We start from the raw sequence: 23,327 nt of genomic DNA on the forward strand, positions 1-23,327 counted from the left end.
AGTGTTAATAGGTGCTTTCGATTCACTAAAAGCTTTCCAGCCTCTCATCTTCTAATCGTTTTCCTCATCTTCAGACTTGTTCTCACGTAGAACAGGCTCTTTCAATGTTCTTTCACTACTTTAATCAGGGTGACAGTGGTACTGACTTGGAGTTACTCATCCTCTTTGGCTTGGATGACAGCTAATTTTGTGCTTTTACCCAGAATTTCACCACAGGCACCTCATTTTCTCAATTCACCTTCTGTGAATTTTTTCCAGTGATCACCACCAGCGAATTTTACCTCAAACGTGAATGTAAACAACGACCCCTGAACCAGAGAAAGCACAAGAGGGGGTGAACATGTACAGTGGTGAAAAAACATTAATACTGTTTCTTTCATGACATTTTTATCTCTAACACATTCAACTGAAATGTACAAGGTCTGGTTATCAACCATGGGCCTCAGCTGGAGAGAAAACGTCTCCCTCTGTAATGGTAGCCATGACTGGCACTTGCTTCAGGGGCAGAAGGAACCCAAAGGTTTCTTTTGTTTTAACATGTCCTTTCAACACATTCTCTTTAGCTCAGAAATATGAGAAATACAAACTAGAAAATGTCTCTGTTTCCTCAGTGATGCTTTTCTGGACATGTCACTTAGATTTTTTCATCTGAAAATGTTATTGCACTTACTTTAACTTATGTTTTTTTATTATTTTGTGTGACTTTTTGCAAAAGCAGATCCTTCCTCCTTGTCAAATGTGCTTGTGAGATGTTTTTCTATATTTTTGAAATTTTTATATTGTCAAAATTAAGTTTAATTTGTTCCTTCTAGTACACACTTCTTTTTGAAGATGGTGCAGATTTGAGATGTTTGAATAAGGGGAAAAAAAGGGAGGAAGTAGCAAAAAGAGAGAAAGTTAAGAAACCACAAACTAAAATTTTGGGAGTAGGGCTGTTTTCTAAAACAAAATGTATACTAAAATTCTATATGTATTTTATTACAAATCCCTCATTTAAAAAACTGTATAAAATTTCAAATTTTTACTGAAATGGAAATATTCGTCTGTCAGAAATTACATTGCAGAGCAATAGTGATAATAAATGCACAGCAATTCACTTTCAAATTACCACCTGTTCTTTTTTAGTTTCTATTTCCAGGCTTCCTCTTGTCCTCTCCTAACTTGCTTTCAATTACTCACTTTCCCTCCTTTTTTTAGAAATAACCTAAATGTCTTTCTTTATAGCACATCTCCATACCTTGGCTCCATCACCTCCAATATTCCCCCCTCCTCTTTTATTCCTTCTTCCTTGCCATTCTGTTTATTGCCTAATTCCCTCAACTCAACATCTGTTCTTCACTCAAGTCTCCTCTATGTTCTCAGTAGAAAATGCTGATATACCTTCCTTTGAGACTGGCTTTCCTTTACCATCTGCAATCCAACCTCAAATACTTCTACCGTGGAGGAGGAGGAAAAAGGAATCTTTACGTATGCAACTCAGTGATGTTTGCTTGCTCTTTTTCAAACTGGAGCTTCCCTAAGGTGGCAGACAGCAAGCAAAATACTGAGGTGTGTGGCACCAAGCGCTGCCAGCAGCCCCTGGTGTGACACCCCGACTAGATGGGTGTCACAGACACACGGGCTGCTCAGACAGTGACATTCTCCTGCCCAGAAATCAGGACAGAGCTTCCAACAGCCACAGGCAGAAGTGGAATGGTGAGAGAATGGTTGTTACCAGCAGACATACTTTGCAACACTGTGCTTCGTCTGCATCCAGGTGACAAGATCCACCTTCACTGCTTCTCACATTGGCTTCCTTTGCAGCAAATCTGAGGATATACCACCTGATTAGCTAAAAAGTTAATTTCCAAGACCAGGAATAGACTTGTCTGAATTACTTAAGGAAACAATATGAAGCCTTTCATTTCCATGTTCAGTACAAATGAGAAAGCAGAATAAAATAAGATGTAATAGTATTAATTTTTCATGGTTTCCCTCCCTGTGGAGAATTTTCATTTTATATTTTATTTGAGGTGATAAGAGAGTCAATCTTGATGTCAGTGATCTTGGGGTGGCAACATGGGACCCATCTCAGTCAATGTCTCTAGGCAGAGTACAAATAATAAGTAATAATCTTGGCATTTCCAAATTTCTAAGAGAATTTTTGGAAATAGTATCAAGGAGATTAAATGCTACTTCTAATTTTTTAATCAGTTTCTCGCAGACAGCAATGCACAGGTGTCTTGACCTTAAACTTAGATAATTATTATAATTAAAGAGCTAATACTCCGTTCACTAATGTCTGCTGCACTATCTCTATTGTCTAAACCCCATTATTCTGCATGTAATTCCTTTTCTCTTCCCTATTTCTTTGGAACTCTTCCAAGATTTACTCAGTTATTGTTTAAAGCCTTTCTGTGTATGTTAGTGTGTTGGTATTTTGTGCTCTGCATCCTATGACTTATGGATCACTCTAGTTTTGGAGAGATATTTTCTATATCCATTCACAGACATTATTCATCCCACATCCAGCAGATAAAATACTTCTCTAATCAATCATTTCTGCTAACCCCCCAAATAAACCCATCCTTTCTTTATTATGTTAAGAAAATAAGACAAATGAATGTTTTGCAAAACTTGCAGCTTTTTTTGGTCCCTTGGCTCCCAGCCTGTCTCACTCCTTTCTTATTTCCTTTATCAGTGAGCACTACCCATATACATCAGCTATATTTACAGGACTATTTGGTCTAATTAATTCTGTCACCAGAATTAAATCTATGCAAATGAAAGACTATTTCAGTGTGGCTGCAAAAACCATATCCTCTCCCAACCCCAAATTTCTGCCCAAATTATTTTTGAATGCTTTTAGTTGGGGGATGGGAAGGAGGTACGTACACCGAAGATAAATATTTACTTTCAATTTCAGACATTTTAAAGAAAACTAATGTATTGATTAAAAGAAAGCAGAACCTGTCTCCTTCTTTACCCCACAGGTCATCTTGAATAGAAGAAAGATTTGTTCAATTCTTTCTTTTGCCTGGGAGGTTTTGACTATATCTCCTGGAAGAATGTTTAACTACTGTGGTACTAAGATTTCATAGTCTGGGGTAAAGACTCTCAATCTCTCCTGTTAGTGCTATTCTACTTGGTTTAATACACATAAATATTCTGAGACATGATGAAAATGACTAAAATAACCTAAGGGTTGCAGTACTCATGTGGAAAAAGGGGACTCAGCATTCAAGATTTTGCTTCAATAAAGATCTAAATATTTTTGAACAGTGCAGAGCCGTAACAGGAAAAAATGAAGGAACTTAAACCAAAGTGTGCCACAATACAGTATCTAAGGCACTCTCAGCTGTCCAGAAGGAGAGAGCATGAAGCCCAGGCCTTTTACAGATGAAGAGCATGACAAAGGATGGGGATTCACTGATTTTGTGAAACTAGGGTGGAAAACTGTTTTTCTCAGTAAAGTCCTGTTCAACCACTGTATAGCAACTTTCCTGATAATTCTGGCATGACAGAAGATTTATTTTAGTTTAAAAAACTTGCAAAAATGTTAATCAAAGCATAATTACACTTCATTTTTGGTAATCATAACAATAGTAAAATATATGTCCTTACAAAAGAAGCTTGGGGCAAGGAAGGTAGATATTTCTGCCAAACTATATCCTCAGAGGTTAGAATTCAGGAGGTTTCATTATCATAGAAAATAGTTACTGATATGGGTATGGCAGGTAGGACAAGAAGTGAACAGAAAAGGGGACGAGTTATAAATACACAACCACTTCAATAAATTATCTCTTCAGGGAAAAAGAAATATTATTGCTCAACAATCCTGTTGTTGTTTTGTACAACAGGTGAAGGATAGACATCCACTTTGAAAATACAATCTGAGCTTCCATTTCCAGTGAAGTATAGACTTTAAGGTGAAAACAATAATGATAATTTTGTATAACCCATATATAAACAATTTGCAAAATTACATTTTGTACTGTTTCTGTGGAAAAATGAAAACATGAAGAGATCTGCTTCTGCTTCATAACAGCTTAAGCACTTGCTTCAGTCAGACCCTTCACAATATACCTAATTTAAAAATAAATGCAGTTCAAAAAGACACATTTATAAAGCTTGCCAAAGAACACCACAGATTATGTGTACTACTTCATGAGAGAAATAGTGTAAGCAACATCAAATTAATCTGTTAAAAATTTACTTCTGTCACTTTCCTGAATGTTCCTCCTGCAAAACATGGGTGCCTTTTTTCAAAAGAAAACCTCCATATTTTCTGAAATTATGTTTTCTTTTATTCATAAAGTGTTCATTAATTAAAGCAAGCCAATATTGTCAGCAGAGATGCATCTGTTACTCTAGTAGTCTCCAGCACAAATTCTGTTCTGGTGACGTCTGTCTTACTATTGTCCTAATGGAGCAAAGGGCCAAAGACTGAGTTCTTTCTGATGTACACATGTTATATATGCAATTAAATCTTGCTATAGTAAAGAATCACTGTCAGCAGAGATTATTTTAATGGATGTACAGTATTACTTTAAACTAAGTCTTCACCATCTGTTCATCTTAATTACAAATGCTAAACCAACATATCTTACATTAGCATCAGAAAATGGGAAAATATCAGTGACTGAAATGTCCATATATACTCTTTGTGCAGTACTGCATGCATCTGTGCCATTTTTCGTCTCCTCTTCCAAGCAACACAAATTAGGAAGGGAGGGAGGAAAGAAGAGGATAGAAAAATGCTTATTCCTCACAGATAATTGTCTGGCATGGTTGAATATTTTTCTGGCAAACAAGGATTCATTATAAAACATTTCAATATATTATGCTTCAGAATGATTTCCAAAAGTATGTACTTGCACTTGTACCTCATTCTCACTCTTTCTGGCTGCCAGATAAGCAGGGAAATGAAAGCAAGAGCCAACATATGCTAATGCCATCTAATAAATCACCAAAAAGGAGGTAAAAGAATATGCAGGAAATATTCTGAATTAAACCAAAGTAAGACATAATAAGGAAGTAAAATTTAAAAAAATACAGCTCTATATTCCTGAAATGATGTTACTTTTTATGGACAGGGTAGACTCAGAGAAAACAATAAAATAAGTGAGACTACAGCTGTCCATAATCTGCTGCAATTTGGTAGTTTGCTAGTAAGTGTTTGGTCTCACAACTGTGCATCACTATGGAAGCAGAACTACAACACTTAAGACTGAGTTAAGTTTACTTAAAGTAAATTTTAAAGCACTTCACCATCCCCTTGTTGACTCAGTTTATCTGGAGATTTATTGTACTTTGTGGTAAAGGACATGCATCCTCACAAGATTATGGAACTGGAGTGAAGTAAAACTCAGGGAAAATTATAAGGTAATATTTTGCAAGATACTGATTTGTGCCAGAAACTTATGAAAAATAAAATAATAATTAAAAAAACCCAACCAAACACCTGGCAAAGATTTCATCACCCTTGAATTTTCTATGTAGTCCTCATGAAACACGACAGTCAACTTCTTACCCATCTTCCAACTGAGAATGTGTCCAAATCCAAAACTCTGACTTGGTATGTCCATTCTGAGATAATTCACAGACATAAAAATATGAGAAACAGAAGTTATGATACAATTTTTAGCTTTGCATATAAGAAAATATGCACATAGAAGTCTCATTCCAAACCAGAGAGACCACATTGAATGATAAGCCCTTCAAAGAGATGGTTTGCATTGTGCCATTAAGAAGGATAATCAAACTCAAACAAAGGTATAGGTACAGGACTAGTTCATATATAAAGTCTGTATCCGTTGCAAGTGTCTACAACTATAATATAAAAAAAACTTCTATGTAAGTCTTTATACTAGTGAAAATAGGTTTGGAGAGGAATTTCCCAATATTTTTTACTTTGGAAGTTGTCAGAAAAACATAATAAATTATTAATGTTGATAATTTGTACTGGGGAAATGTGTATGGCTTTACATTACACCATCTTACATAATAATACCAAATATGAATATCAAAACTGCTTTGTAATAAACAGCATTTTTACTGATTGCACATGATTATGTTAAGCAGCTTCTTCTAACGGTGTCACAGAGGTGATTTAATAGATCCTATAACTAATCTTCCCAGATGACCTCTCCCCTCTGCTGATGAGGCCTATTCAAAACCTACTGCCCTTGCTCATTTTACCCTCTTTTATTTCCAAAACGTTTTGATCATAAACACTTCCAGCAAAATTCTTCCTTCCTCTGAAAAAATTTTCTGTGGACATCTCATCTCATCTATGTGAGTGATGTAAAAGGAAACGTGTACTTACTATGATTAGCCTGAAACCATCACATCATTGATAAGAAATCACTCAGGATGTATCTGACATCTGTGCAAAGTACTGTAGTTCCCAGTTGCTGTCTTTCAGCGCTGAAGCAAATTGTCTCTGAGAAAGGAATTCACACAGCTTCTTTTTAGCAAACAATTGAAAAGAAAACCCATCTCTGGAAATACCAAAAGAAAAAGGAATGTTAAAAATGTTACCATAGCATTCAAATAATTCAGAGAAAATTTCATATTTAAAACCAAATATGTGTGCACTCAAAATACACAGAATTCTGTAAACTACAGATATTAATGGTCAACTTAAAAAAAAAAAAAAAACAAAGCTGGAAGGAGTTAAAGCAAGCTGGAAGAGGATGAAATTGGAAGTTATTCTCAGGGTCAAAAAGGGCGAAGGGGAGATAAGTCCGAGGTGCCCCTGCGGGCCCAGCCCGGAGGCGCGGCGGGATCCCTAGAGGGCAGTGCGGAATTAACAATGGCAGGACGCAGCCATTGTCACAGACAGGGACTGCTGCCCAAATAACGTGAGCAAGCGTTTTGTTTGCAGAGCAGCTTGCTGATTACACTATAAACCCATAGTGTTTGCCCTTATACAATAATGAACTACTTTCTATCACAAATATTTTCCTCTGGCATCATTAAATATTCTAGTAAAACGCAGGAATTGCAGGATGTACGACAACCAGAGAGAAGAAAAGCAGTAAAACACTCCTGTTTGGGGGAGGGGGAAGGTAGAAAGAAGGTTAAGTAAGTGTTAAAATCGTCTTGATTATAAAGGTGAAGTAAAACTCGAGTTTATATATCTATTGTATGTAATTATTTTTATGTAATTAAAAGAAGGGAGAGCTGCTATTCAGATTATAAAACAAATCCTTGATACATAACATTTTTTCTGATTCAGCTTCAGGATTGAATGATTTTCTCACACAACAAGGTAAACAAGTAAAATTTGTATTTTTGTTTATAGATTAAAATAATGCAATACTTACAGTGTCTGCCTGCTGAAACTACCAAATAAAGAGGTGACTTTATTCCTCAATTCTAAACTCAGAACTAGCCATCAGAGCAGGCTCGAAGAATCCTGAGGGGGTGCCTGTGCTGTGCAGGACTGCCAGTCAGCAAAGCCAGGAGTTTACATTTTGATAAAGGTTGTTGCCAGGCTATGGCCACCCTGGAAGTGAGCAACTTTAATGGGTACCTCTATACTGGGTGTGTATCTGCAAGGGAGGATGATGTTTGATGTTCTTCCTTACAACGTAGATCTCACAAGAATATCAAGTAGCAATATACACAGGAAAGGAACAAATATGGACCTTTCCTATTCATTTCCAGTTACTCTTCCTGGTCCCAAGTTAGAACTGATAAATAACAATTCTTTTATACTAAACTCTTATTTTGGAAGCAGAAAGCAAATAAGGCAATGACTGCTGCTGGACAAGATTTTATCTTTCCTCTGCCATTACTTTGTTGTCATTGAGGGCTTTCTATAATACTTTCAGCCACAACCTTCCAGTTCTGTCCTCTAAGCATGAGGTTCCACACAAAGCGCTATCCTGCCATCAAGGTTGCCACATTAAAACCACTTCTGGAAACTTCACAGGAGCATCAGCTTTAGAGGCATGTGCTAAAATTTCAGAGACAGAAGGACAAACATAAATTATTATCACAACAGAGTCTGTCCCTGATCTTTCTTTGACGATGTCCATTACAAATCTCAGCAGGAAATAAAAAAGGAGGGATCATGTTTGGGTTACAATGCACGGACAAGCCAGTCTCCTCAGATCAAGTCTTCTGTCCCACTGTGGTTGCATAAGAGAATCTTACAGTCCCTTGAAAGGATATGTGTGCAACATTTTTAATGGTACTCTCTAAGGTTACTTCAGATTTTTTTAATTTATGCTGTTAAGATTTTCACTTTTTTTTAATTGTCTGTGATTGAAATTCAAATCCAAGGCTTAAAATTAAACAGAGGAAGATCTGACAATTTATTCAGACTTTCTGAGAACTTACAGATCTGAACTCTATCACAGGGACATTAGCTTGTATTTAGAGCAGGAAGGAAAAACCAGGCTTGCAATTTTATATAGATTCTATTCTTCAAAAAGAAAAATTTTGCTCACTACCGAACTTTTCAAACTTTTCCAAAAAAAGGGGCAGAGGAATTAGGGTTGAGATAATGAAAATATTTTGAAAATTTTAAAATGATATCATGCCAAGAAGTTGAGTGATTACCAGCTTCAGAGCAAAGAGCCCAGAATCCTTGGAAAGTTAGTTTATGTCTTTTAGAAGTTCTTCAAAACTAACACAAGACATTTTGTTTGCCATTAGTCTGGGGTTTTGAGTGAAAATTTGCTTCATTGCTACATATCAAGGCAGCTGTAAGAGACTGAATAGACACACCGTGAATGTACCTGTTCCTCAAATGAAAGTAAAAAATAGACCAATACATCAAGAGGACAGGAGAATCAGTCTTCAATCAGCATTACCTTCAGCATGCGCTGTGAGAGTGACTATCACCCATCAGACATACAGGAGTAAACTTCTTGGTTATGGAATTTTGCTGATGAGAAAAACGGAAAATCTTTTCTCTGCAGCTTTTATTTCGGATATTCTGGACTCCACTATGGAGTATTCTTTCATCACTGACTACATTTTATTGTGCACTGTAAATATAAAACACTTACTTTACTTTCTGTAATTCTAAGCATACTCCTAGTAAAAGACCTATCTTTGAAACCTTTCTAATAGTATAAAAATAGTAATTTAGAAATTAATATCACTAAGGTTTTACTGACCGTATATTTTGAGAAAGTTGTAATATTTCTACTTTGTCAGTCAAAATTGGGTAAATTTCACATTTAATGTCAGTGACTTTCCAACAGATTAAATTATGTTTCCTCTTACCACATGATACTTGAAGTTAATTTCTCTGTAATGCAGGTCCCATGGACTTGAAGAATTTGAATTTGATGAACACCATGAGTAAATTGGAAGCAACATTCCCTGTCACCTAAGAACAAAAGCTAGTCACAAGTAACCTTGAAATATTATCTATTTCATGAAACAGTGTAAAGAGGGAGCTGACAACCTTTATGGGCAATTGGTAAGATTATATGTTTCTTTCCCAAATTACAGATAAATTGTGCTAGTGGAAACTCAGTAGGAGCCAGGAGCCAGGCATTTAGGTTTCCCCCAGTCAGTTGTCTGATACCATATCACCTGTCTGCAAGGTGGAGGCTTCCCAGTTTGTGCTAAGTATTATAGAGCCAAGAACTGGAATCTGCTGCCTCTCACAGTGCTTCTCTCAACATCACAGCCTTTATCTCCTGCCTGAGCTGCACATCATTTGTCATGGATCCCTGCTCTGTATTGGGAACTTGTATAATGAGTTACTAATGCTGGTCTGAATTGGGGATAGGTTCCCAAACAAAACAGACATGGAAGTTACATTAGCATTCCTTATAAAGACTGAGAAAAAGAAAAGAGCAGATGAGAACCTGTGCATTGCATGTGGTGACAAGTCTTCTTCATTTACTTTCTGACATTGCTTATCACTGGAATGAGCTCACAAGAACAGCCTATATGTGAAAGCAGACAATTCTCAGAGCAGTATTCCAGCGTCAAGACTTGCAACTTGCAGGAATGGGGAGAAGACTCACAGAATCACTAAGATTGGAAAAGAGCTCCAAGACCATCAAGTCCAACCATTAACAAAGAAACAAACTCTTCAATCTTCTATTGAACTTTAATCCTACTGCTAACACATGACCTGACTGGGGTCATTCCTTGTGAAAAGCAGACACTCTTCCCTTGCTGGAATTTGGGAGGCAGCAATGCCATATGAACTGTTGTAACACAAGAACAAAATCCATACCCTGACCATCTTCTTAAGCCTGGAGACTTGATGAACTTCCATTGAGCTGTGAAAGACTGCTAAACAAGGATAGACTTTGCTTGATACTACTTCTCCAATTAAGAAAGCATTGCCATAAGAAGTCTCAAGAAGTCAGCTGATTAGATAATTATAAAAATAGGACTGAGAGTATTTATCTTTGCTTGATAGCAGGCACTCTGAAGATACTTGAACTATCAAAAGAGATGGGGTAGAAAATAGTAAAATCTTCATAGACTAATTCAAGCTGCAAACTACTGACCTGAATTTCTGTGTCTTGAAGTGCAGCCAGTGGAAATTAAAAGGAAGTTTTGACTGATTCCTGCATTTTGTGTTAATTCAACTTTTCTAAATGTAGTTTCTTTAGGGAAACTAATTTGATTTATTTACATTCTCATCCATACATCATGCTAGCCTGTTGATTCTAAATTGGCAATTTTCACTTGCCAGTTGCAACTAAAATTGAGAGGTTGAAAGGTCACAGAGATGTAAAGCTCATCCAGGTTTCAGAACAACCCCAAATACCACATGTCCCTCTAAAAAAAAAAAAAAGACAACGTCTGGATACAGGAAAGACTACAGTGTGAAATTACCATTTATCGTATATCCTGGAACCCAGATGGGAGTGCAGCCCTTTGACATAAATCAATAGCAAACTTGGCTTTGCTTTCCCACTCTAGAACTAATTTTTGGTTTTGTTTGGTTTTTTATTGTCTCTCAGTGGCAATCCTTTTCAAAATGCTCTGAACGAAGAATTACTCTTGTTATTTATCCACAGAGAACACATGAAATACCAGAACTGTGGAACTGTAAGCAACATCAATAATGTCTACTTTCCACATTAACACTAACACAAAGTAAGATACTTGACGCTGGCATTCTGCCTCTAGGCTAATCCACTTAGATTCTGGCTTTCTCTGTTGATAAGCAACAGGGCTATTCTGCTTTCATGCCCAATAAACATACCTGAGACTACTTTCTTGTACAGTTAGAGGATGACACAGTTTCTGGGTAGCAGCAAGGTTGGCAGAATCTCAACAAGAAGTGCAAGTTCTGCTGCCTAATTCTCTGCTCTTGTGGCTTTTGAGGTGAAAAAAATTGTCATAGGTTTCTAACACAAAATAAACATTTATAGCCATGAAAAGTTATGTTTTTCTTATGTAATTTACTGAAATTCGTATTTGAATAAAATAAAAAGTTCTAGCTGGGATTGAGAAGCTTTTCTTCTATTGATAGAAAAATAGCACAACAACTTCAGCTATCTCAGACTACATGACATCTGGCCCCAGGCTCAGTGCAGTTTGTACATGCACTGCTTTCTGTCACAGTAATTAAGTGCATTTTTTGTCAATTAACAAAACCTCAAACAAGATAAAGAGCTAATTTGCTTTCTGCTTTGGGTCCCAGTGGATGAACCCTGTACATATTTCTTGGGAGTTGTTCATCATCTAGTACTAAGATAAATCCAACAACTTTCCTCAGAATGCTATAAACAGCTAATTTTTGGATGCAGCAAGGTTTTGTAATAAGACACATTATTTAAATTTATACTTAAGTCAGTTTAGGCTTGAGGAACTGAAAGGAAGGAGCCAATATGAACAGAAATAATTTCTTATTTTTACCTTCTTGTGAAATGGGAGAGGTGCAGATTTTGAGGTAACACTTGCCAGCAATTCAAAGCTGATACCAATTTAAATTTGCATGAGAAATAGAGGGTGAAGCAACACACACAAAACAAACCTGACCAAGGCCATTTTAGTGGTTCAAACTCTGTGGAACGCAGTAAGTGAACATACAGCAAAAGCAATGAGTATTTTGTTCTGGGAAAGAAACATGGAAATACCTGCTTGTATGAACAATGCTTAATTAAATTACATAGTGATTGTCTGACAAATTCTGTAGGGAAAATAATTTAATAAATAATTAAAATAATCAGAACTGAACTGGTGCTGAAGTTGGCATCTTAGCACAAAAATAAAATCTGTAAGAATGGGAAGTCAAATCACTTTATCAAGTACTTGTCAGATTCAGAAACATGGAAGGTATGCTGCAGAAACTCTTCCAAAAGAAGTTTTAGCAAATTCACAGGTAAACCTCATTCTCCCTACCCAACTACCCCTTTCAATTTCTTTTCAAAATCCTCTGAATTCTAACTGCACGGTAGTAACTGCTCCTGTAGGAGGTGAAATACATTAAGCAGATAATAGCTGGTCCATCACATGATTCTTTCGCAAAATGTGGGACTAGGTTAACAGCATGAAATAAACCTCTTTCCTGAAGTTCTGGGAAGATTTCTAACGTGCAGAGTTTGCTCTGGAGTTTTTTTTATTTTTGTTTTTTTTTTTAAATATCCTTAATCTCCTATCCATAAAAACTGTAAGATATTTGAAACCACTGTCACATCGTAATAAGGAGTTTTAAAATATCTTGATGGTGCAAACCACAGTCTGCCTACAGTGGATTTGACATGCCCAGTAGCAGGGCTGTGGGTCACACTGAGAAAGGAGCCAACAAGTCACAGTGGGTGAAGACCTCTTGAAAGCATTAGAAGTAAAAATGGTTACAGTTCATACTAAAACTGTGCTCAGTGCCTGGCTTCGTCTGGTCATTTGGGGCACTCGGTGTATATCCCGAAAGCGGGGAGGTTATTTTTAATAATCCTGCAAGTCACTCCTAAATGAATTCGCACATTAGTGATTAACTTTGCTGGAACACATATTATATGTACCAAAAGTAAGGAAACTTGTATGAGCTGTATGGCACCCTCAGACAGAAAATGGTTCATTGCAGCATGAAGCTCATTGTAATGCTCTAATGATTCTGTTAAAATTCTGGTCAGCTTCTCCCAATCAGATACTAGAAAGTAACGAGTTTCTCCAACACCATGGGCAAAGTGGCAGTAAATTAGTGGCTTATGGATAAATATGTGCTCATCAACACCCTGGTGGTAACAATATAGAGATATAAACAAGTATTCACCCAGCACATTAACCCTTTATCACAATTTTCTCCTTTGTGTGTGTGCACTTATGAAGTCTGGGAACAACCCTGTTAGCTACAGAACCAATAGATATTATTTTAATTTTTTTCTGTCAGGCTCTGGCAGCATGCCATTTCTAGAAGTCTGGCTTCAATATTTCCTGGACTGTGTCTTCTCCCTGTAGACAGTTGTAAAGGGTATCAAATGTAATGCAGATTTTGGTGATAGATTTTTATTTCAGCTCCTATTCTGGAGGAAATCAAGTTCACAAAAAAATTACAGGACTATTTTCCCCAGGCACTTTATGCAATTTATATACAATTTCCTATAGTCTTACTCTGCTTTCTTTGGAGTACACTCTACTTCTGTGTATTCTGCATTGATTCTGAATAGTCTCCTAGTCTTTACCATGGCATGCAACCATAAGGTGGTAGCATCTGAACAGAGAAAATGTAAACAATCTCATTACCAAGAAGAAACTTCAACAAGCATGCTTCTTCAGCTAAAACAGGGGACAGAATACTTCTTATGACTGCAGTGATTTTGGTTTTAACATCTTTTCTATTCTATTGAAATTATGTTCATTCAGACCAGGAACAGAACAAAAAATATTCTAAAATAAACAATTGATCTGTAAAGTACATAGTTCCAGTATAATAACATCCTTTTCATCTTCCTAGTAATTAGAGTATAATATGACATAAAATAGAGCAGATACAGATACGTCCTACCTCATGTTAAGAATGACACTTTCAAGTACGTTCTGATAGCATGGATGAAAACTTTTATTAAAATGCTCAGTATCTTTTTCCTCCATACATTTAACTGAGGAAATACAGTATGATTTCATGGAGGACAAAGGAAATAGGAAACTATATATCACTGGAGTGGTGAAACTGTTCCCTGCAAAAACATTTTAATTCAAACATTTTTTCCCTTATACATGATACTGGCAATCCCTCATTAGAAACTAAACTGTTGCAGTCTGTGATATGCATTCTTGAGTCACTAAAAGATGACTATTTACATTCCACAGTACATGTGTTTAATGGGCAATTAATGTCCTGTTGTAAAAGGAGTTATATAATGAGGTTATGTGTTTGTCTTAGAAACAGTGAATCTTTCTCCCTATCACTCCTTCCTATGACTTTCATCTTTGTTGTAATCCCATTTTATTTATGTCTGGCACACCTCTTTCCCTTCAGGAAAGCCTGACTGTATCCTCCTGGAGTCCAAGTTTCTGTCTAAACCCTCTTTTTTTCAAGATTGCCTTTATTCTTCTGTACCATTCTAACTTCACTCCCAGTATAGGTTATCCTGACGCACTGAAGGACTACACCAGCATTATGAAAAGCACATCAGACTTGAGGCTAAGACACTTCCTCTTGTTTCTGATGTGTTGTTCAACTCAACCCTTTAGGGTACCACTCACTAACTATCACTTTGATACTCCAACTCTCCATTTTGTAATTGACTGTTATCAGTCAATAGATTTTAGCCTTGCTAAAGGCAGTGAAAATGTTGTTCTTGACTTCACCCATGGTGCCAGTTCCAGCATGGTTTCCTCAAGAATGTTGCATTAATTTTTAGGAATTGTGAGATTAAAGTCTCTCTGCCACAAAGTGCTAATACAAATGCTTTCACTGGGGTTTTTTGCAGCATGGAGGTACCCTGATACTTAAGACTAAATTTAGCAAGCAATTTAATAAATCTTTGGTGTGCAGGTGGTTCATGAGACCATACTTCCCCTAATGTCTTCATTTTTATGTACAAGTTGATTCAACATCATTAATGTATTTTTATGTCAAGCACATATAATTATTGGGAAATTTATTTGGAAATTTTCCATGATTGGGGTATTTCTTGTTAAAGTTCTCCTTTTTGCAATGACCTTTTGATCCAGCTGTATTATGAGAGTTCAAAAACTGGCATCCTGCTCTCCTCCTTGTTTCTAAACAGATGTTAAATAAGTGGCCCTCGGGAACTCTGGGTAAAATTCCTAATTCAATCCAAAGATAAATATTCTCAAATGTACTGAAAAAGGTAAATTGTCTTTAAATCCTACAGATAACATACAAAGATCAGAAACTCTTGAAGAATAGAAAAACAAATCGTGCTCTCAGCAGCACAGTTATTCCAGCAATACCTCTTACAACCAGAAAGACTTTTACTATGCTTTTTATAACATGGATTTCCCTTTGCCAACCTCACAGACACTCTTCTAGGCTTTCCAAATTGCTGCTGTCTCCCACACACCCGCTGATGGTCTCACACTACTGCTCACTTGTTGCCAGCTCAATCCACAGTACTAAAAATGTTCTCCCTCATATAGAAAGTGACGGCTGAATTTGTTGAAAGCTCATCCAGACAGGAAATTAACGCTAGATTCACTGAGTTGCCAAACTTTGAGGTATTTTTACAATATTTGTTTTTTTATCTCTTTCTTCCATCCTCCTCACTTTCTTCCTGCAGCACACAACAAGCATTACAAGAATTGAGATGAGATCTGCCAAACTTTGTGGGTACAAGGCAGCAGAAAGAAATGAGAGGACCATTTGAGAAGCATATTTGAAAAGACAGCTGTTGAATGTGGACTTGAAAAGGGTGAGGAAGGAAACATAGAGGCATCTTCTCCAATGGGAATCATCCAGACTCCTCAGCACCCTGTATGCTCTTCCCTCCCTGCAGTCTGCTGTGCGTGGTAATTACAAAACTGGGAGGGAGAGGAGGGTTTGTAGGGTTGTGCTTAAGTTTGTTTGCTAAACAAACACACATAAACCAAAAACAAATAAAAAGAAAGAAAGAAAAGAAAGAAAAGAAAGGAAAGAAAGGAAGGGAAGGAAGGGAAGGAAGGGAAGGAAGGGAAGGAAGGGAAGGAAGGGAAGGAAGGGAAGGAAGGGAAGGAAGGGAAGGAAGGGAAGGAAGGGAAGGAAGGGAAGGAAGGGAAGGAAGGGAAGGAAGGGAAGGAAGGGAAGGAAGAAAGAAAGAAAGAAAGAAAGAAAGAAAGAAAGAAAGAAAGAAAGAAAGAAAGAAAGAAAGAAAGAAAGAAAGAAAGAAAGAAAGAAAGAAAGAAAGAAAGAAAGAAAGAAAGAAAGAAAGAAAGAAAGAAAGAAAGAAAGAAAGAAAGAAAGAAAGAAAGAAAGAAAGAAAGAAAGAAAGAAAGAAAGAAAGAAAGAAAGAAAGAAAGAAAGAAAGAAAGAAAGAAAGAAAGAAGCACTTAACAGTTTTAACCCAGGGCCCAAATTTTGTCCATTGCTATGTCAGACTCCATGTATTAGATATCACCTTCACAGACTGTAGCAGAGTGGAGAGATACCACGTCAGCTTTATGTGTGAGCTGCCTTTGTTAGTGAAACAACCAAACTATGTGGGAACCAGATCTCTGCAGACATATTTACCAGCATTTTTCAAGTGTGCAGAGACCATGGATCTGCCACATTTAGGTTGTTTCTGGTGCCACATTTAGGTTGTTTCTGGTACTTGAATCAGCTTGTTCACGTTTCACACCACATGGCACAGTAGTTTGCTGTATGGACAGGGTCAGAATGAGCACATTTGGGAGAGCTACTATTTGCACAAACTGCGCTTCAGAAACTGCACATGCAGTTTCGGAGCAGTCTGGAACACAAACCTAATTCCTTAATGATGTGGCAGCTTATCATAGGTGCCAAAATTCTGAGCTTTCAAAAAATTCTTGTTGTAGCATGTCAGTATTTTGCCCTCCACATTGCTGCAAAGTCATCAATCACATTCATACTCTGGAGGCATTACTCCAACATTCTGAAAAATTGGTCTTACCCTCTTATTACTGTTACTCTTCTCTCCATGGAGAAGCACCTTGGAAAGGCACAAGACACAAGATATGTGAAATCTACTAGTAGATCTAGCAAATTTATCTAGTTAATACTAACCTTCTAGCTATAAGCTTCATACAACAGAAACCCTGGAATAAGATCATGACTGTTACGTAATGCCTCACAATTTTTAAAGTAATAATTACAAATAATAACAACTATTCCAGGAGTTCCACACCTGAATGAATCCAATACAATTGCATATGAAACACAGTCATATTTATTCTCTTGGTACCTTTACCCTTCAGATAAGATAACTTTCAGGCCTACAAGGAGTTGTACCTTGAGATTTTATAAGCACTTCCACACTGATAATCACAACAGTCTAGATATTTATGGCTAAGATTCTCACTACCTGAGAATGCCTTTCTGGTGGCTGGTGAACTGTCATGAAAAAATGGTATTTCAGAATTTAGATATTCAGACATAGTAGCTACTCTGAGTATTGACACAGCTTATACATGTGTTATTTGGGGAACTCTTCACTGAGTTACATAGAGATGTTAAAAAATGAAGTGTTACATAACTCATACAAGACTCTATAATATTTAGTAAGGGGAAAGAGCAACTTATACTTACAAGAACTACATAGAAAGACCTGCATTACCTGGAATAATATGCACCAATCTCTTAAATTAAAAACATATTTAATCACTATGGGTAGAAATTTCTGGGTCATATTCTGATGCAGACAGGTTGCACCTCATAGGAGTGAGATTTCACTACAGTGTAACTGCAGCTCCAGTGCTGGAAAAGGATATTTATGGTCCTGCTTCTCTATGGTGGTTAGAGCATCCGCCTCTGGGATGCAGACAATAAAGTGAAAGAAAATTCTCTGAGATTAAAAAAACAGTGTGTGTGTGTGGGAAAGGATAATTATTTCTTTTAAAATATACCCACATAAATATTTTAATAACACTGAAACCCACAAATTGAAAGAATGAGTTGAAAAGGTTTTCACAGCCACAGCACAGAGTGTTAAATATCTTATTCACTCCCTGCTTCACTCTCTGGACATCATAATTACTACCAAGTTAGCATGAAACCTGCCAAATGTGCCTGACTTCAGGGCAGTGTGCTCCTTTGCAGATGTTTTCTTTCCAGAATGGCTAACAATCTGTGCATGTTTAATCAAATTGGGATGGTTTAAAATCTTAATGTTGTATAACAAAAATAAAAATAAGGCAGATCTCATCTTAGTGCATATCAGGCAAAAAAACCTGCTATAGAGTTGGTAAATTTCTTAGGAAGAGTAGAATATTGATTCTTTATCTTGGATCAATCCAACTATAATTCTATTATTAACATCTTAATGGTATTTTAACAGTCACCTACAAACCAGAGAACTTGCAAGAATTACTTGAGGATATTTTTCCCCCTTGGTGTGGCTCAGATAGGACTAGTAAAATCACAGAATCCTTCATTTGCAGAACATTCCTATAAGAAACTAAAATAACCCACCACCTATAAATCAGAAAGTTTTAAAAACTCTAGCTAAACAGAAGTTTCTAAACACCATACACGTTCAAAGAAATTACACTTTTGATCATTCAGCATTTTCACATGAAATCATACAGAACATTCCTAAGGAATCTAATTATAAAATACACTAATATATTTAATGTCAGAGTTCTGATTCTTTACAGTGAAACCAAGTGGTATGAAAAGCTATTTGAGATGTGTTTCTCAATACTAACTATTATAAAAAAACCCAAACCTTGTTGACAAGTTCAAATGCAATATGGACAACACCTCAGAATCTGGAAAGATGGTTTCAATAAATGCACAAATACATGTTTTTTAAAATCTATATATTTCCAGGTGTGAAAAGATATTAAAAACACACACATAAAATTCACTGCTTAGGAAAGAACTCAATGTAAGGCAAAACCCCCATGCTAAACATATTTCTGAGTGATCAGTGGAAATATAAGCATAAAAGAGACTACCAGTGTAAAATAGTAGCCAGACACAAGGTCTGCTAATGAAGAAAAAAAGGACTCCTTCCCTTTTAGGTTAATCGGCTCTCTTAATTTCAGCAATTACTAGTACGTCAAAAGAAATGAACCTGAACTTTTTGTGCAAGGAGATGAACAAATGGTTGAAACACCAACTGAACCTGTCTGCTTAAACACAGTCAGGATACCACTCTGTCCTGACTCTCGCAACCAACGACTTTCACAACAATCCCGTGACTAGGGGCCAGCTTAAAGGAAAACAGCAATAGTCACTTAATTATAAGGTATCAAGGTGTTATTTTAGTATTTAGACAATTTTTGATACTTGATCTTCTCAAAAAAACATGATTTAATTTGCAAGCATGATATGTTACAACTATCTAGATGAGAAAAGTTTGCATGTGTAATCCTGTAATCACACACACATGACCAGCCATACTGGGCCAGAAAAGGATTCATCCAGAGTAGGATGAGGTCAGCAGCAGCCAGCTGAGGGGAATAAACCCAACACAGGTACTTAGAATATTTCCCACCCAATACCCTCATAGTCTCCAAATATTTTCAGCTTGAGAGATTTTCTGAGAGGGTTTTACCCATCAAGTAGCACCCTCCCAGATGTGAGCACTGGTCTCCCCTTGATTGGGTGAAAACCTCTATTCATTAAAGCCTTTGGAAAGGGGTTGCAAAGACCCTTTACCCACTGCACAAACTCCCTCCTTGTTTTAAACTTGTCTCTCCCACTCCCTTCACATGTTCCTGCACTGTAAGAGACAGCTCATAGCCAATCTGCATCCACCTTCTTGCTCACAGTTTGTGATTTTGTAGACCTAAAATACAGCTGCTCAGTCTGCCTCCTGTCCACACTATGAAGTTCCAGGCTCTGTACAGAAGCTGTTGGCTATTTTAGTCATCTTTGTTGCACTCCTCTGCACCTTTCCCAGTTCTAAAACATCATTTTTGCAATGACATGTCTAGAACTGCAAATAATTTTCAGTGTCCTGGTGAATCATGACTTTATGTAGTGGAATAATTGTTTCCTGTTCGTTCTCTGTTTCTTCTCTAATAACTGCTAACAATTGATTTGCTTCTTTTTTTCTTCTTTTTTTTTTCCACCACTGCCAAGGACTGAACTATTTAACATAACCCCCACATCTCACTCTTCAGTGATAACTGTCAATTCAGGGCCCATAATCTTCTACATGAAGTAGGCTTGTTTTTACCAATGTGCATGTACTTTAAATTTATCTACACTTAATTTCATCTGGGTAATTTTATTACCCAATTGCTTTGGCAATTCGTCACAGCTGGTCCTCATCATTACTACGTGGAAGAACTTGACGTCGTCACCAAACTTTATTGTTCATCCCTATTTCCAAGTATCTTTCATTAATTTTTAAACAGTATGGATCCCTTGTTTGGCATTGTTAGTCATTCCTCAGGTCAGACCTTTGCTGATGTTCCCATTCTCTTTTTACAAAAAAACACCAAAACCAAAAAAGCACCCCAAAACAAAACCAACAACCAATCAAAAAACAGTTTCTATGTGGGAATAACCCCAGGTTTACTCACAGCAAACATCAGTACAAAAAATGAGTAGCCATTTTGACATTTTGTATGCTGGTCATCATCTGTTTATCTTGAAGTGTTAAAAAAAAGGTGTAGGGGAAATTCTGATCCCTAAAATTAGTTAGCCCTTAAACTCTTCTGGTTACTTTGATTACAGTTTTATACTTAGTCTTTAGTTTACAGTTTGTCTTTGTTTAAACACAGCTTGAGTTTTCTGAATGATCCTTATTTCTAATGGCTTTTTTGCCTTTGCTGATCAGCCATGCCAGTCGTCTTTCACCCTTTCTGAAGCCTTTCCCTAGGGATGGGGCATGCTCTGCTGCTGTGCCCTTAGCTCAGTGATCTTACTCTGTGGAAGAATTTAATTCTTTTAGTGGCCCATTTTAGATTCTTTTTAGTGGGCTTCCTTGTTTCCAGAACTGTTCTTTTTGAAGTTCAGCACACCTATGGATTTTTTTGCCTTTGTTGCTCCTTGGGGGAGACTGAATTGAAGTACATTACAGTCACTGTCACAGAGTGGTGATTCCACTGTGAGATTCTGAGCCAGACCCCGCACATCACTCAGTACACAAACAAGCTGCCACTCAGTGCTGTCTGGTTGTGTAGGGAGCTGATCTCAGGCCCTGCCTCTGCTTTGCTGCTCAGTCAGCTCAGTCACAGGTTCATGGCTCTGACAGAGGATTTGCACGTGGGTCTGTCAGAAATGGGATTAAGGGAACTGAATTGGCATTTCCTTTTGGTGTTTGTGCATTTAACAAACATAGCAGAGAAACAAGGTTGCACAAAAGTGCACTAGCCTGTTGAGGTAAATGTTTGTTACATGCAATCTTAACAGACACATTTTGCCTATCTTTGGAATTCAAACCCTAACCTTCCTAAAAGTGGAAATGCTGAGCACAGGTACACACAGTAGCAACCCCAATTTGGCATGAGGCAGGAAGAATATGCTATGCAACTGCCACAAACACACTCTCCCCAAAACTCTAAAACAAATTAATCACAAATCAATTTTAAAATAAAATGAAGTTAATTCTTAAAAAAAAAAAAAAGGCCCACTCAAGTAGAGTTTTCCTCCCTTCTCTTCATCTTTCATGAAAGACAGAACTCCAAAGTTCACCAGAAGCTTCCATATCTCTCTGCATTGTGTGTGGCAGGTTTCCAGGCCCTACCAAGAACTGTAGCAGCACAACTCCTTGATACACAAAGGCAAACAAATTTTCCTGCTAGTGTCTGAGAGAGGCTTGGAGACCTCTGCGTATTCTTTCAATGTACTGTTTAGAGTCAAAGGACTTATAAGGAAACCTGTGGTACCTTCCACATCATGATTGTTTTACAATACAGTACTGCACTTATTTGCTTATGTGGACTTCCAGGGATGCCTTGGCAACAGGTCTAACTGAAGGTTTCCCTGGGTACCCCATCCATCTCCTCAGCACCTTTTATCTGGTACTTACAATTGTGCAGTTCCTTGTTTGCTCTGTGCAAGACAGAGCACCATCTGTCTGCTGTGCACTGCTATAACAAAATGTTAGGATGCTCATTCTCTTTAAATTAAGAGCTTGAGTGTTACTGTGAGCAAACACATTTTGTTAAAATATGGCATTTGGCGCACCTACCCAAAGATGCTGATTTCCTGAAAAACTTCCAGCGGTGGGATTCATGCATGTGACACACTGACAATTGTGGATTTCTTTTAACATCAGTTTCTGTCTGTCATACCTATGTAGTTACAAAATAACAAAAGGATAATAAAGCTCAATTGTATATTCACAGTTTGAGATTTCTATTGACAGATCCTCACACTGAATGCTTCTACAAGAAAGTGTGATTATGTAGCTCTCTGTTAAAAGAATTGAAAACCTCTCCTTTGTTACAACTCTCTTACACACCATTGCTATCATTTGGAATCTTTTAAGGGATATGTCAAAGTTGACAGGTCCAAATTTGGCCTCCTCTCACCAAATTATATTTGAGATTTACAATATCTTCCATGTAGGAAAAAATTCCAGCAGTCACCTCCAAGGCAAGGGCTAACTTCTTTGTCTAACTGCAGGTCGGCCAATATGCCAGCAACATTTTACTCTTTTGTCCCACAAAATGCAGGTTTATGTTCTACTCTATCCCTCCTCTTTTGGCCTACATACAAAGTCGGTATTGGGCTGAAAAATCACTCTGCTTACTCACTTACCTATGGGAGAGATGGTTTTATTAGTTCAGCTAATAAATTAGTTCAGTCAACTCTAGCTTTCCAATGCACCCTTGAAAGCTCTATTGTATCACAACCACAAGAGTTCTTTACCAGAACTTAAAACTCACAGTCAACCTTCTGGCTTCTCTTCTGTCACACATCATGTTGCATGGGATTAACAATGACAGCTAGTTTAACTTCCTGAATCATTGTTTTCTAGCCTGCAAATTATGTCAATAAAATTTTCCCAATCCATGAGAAACCCTGATGGTTCACTTTCTTCAATGGAATCCTGAATCTGTAGAAGCTAAAACTGATTTAGAAAAAAAAATATATTTATTTTAAAAAATATATAAAATAGATGTTTAATATATATTTAATACATATATAGTTATGTAGTGTCTGCTGATTTTGCTTCACTGAGAATCCAAAAGAATTCCAGGAATAAATGTATATGTTAGAAAAAATTACTTTGAGATATTAAAATTTGAACTACAATAACACAGGACTACAAGTTTGGCTGTTGGACTGCTCTTGACAATAGAAAAAGTATAATTTTAGGTCAGAG

This window comes from Pithys albifrons, chromosome 8 (genome assembly GCF_047495875.1).
Source record: "Pithys albifrons albifrons isolate INPA30051 chromosome 8, PitAlb_v1, whole genome shotgun sequence".
Taxonomy (NCBI): Eukaryota; Metazoa; Chordata; class Aves; order Passeriformes; family Thamnophilidae; genus Pithys; species Pithys albifrons.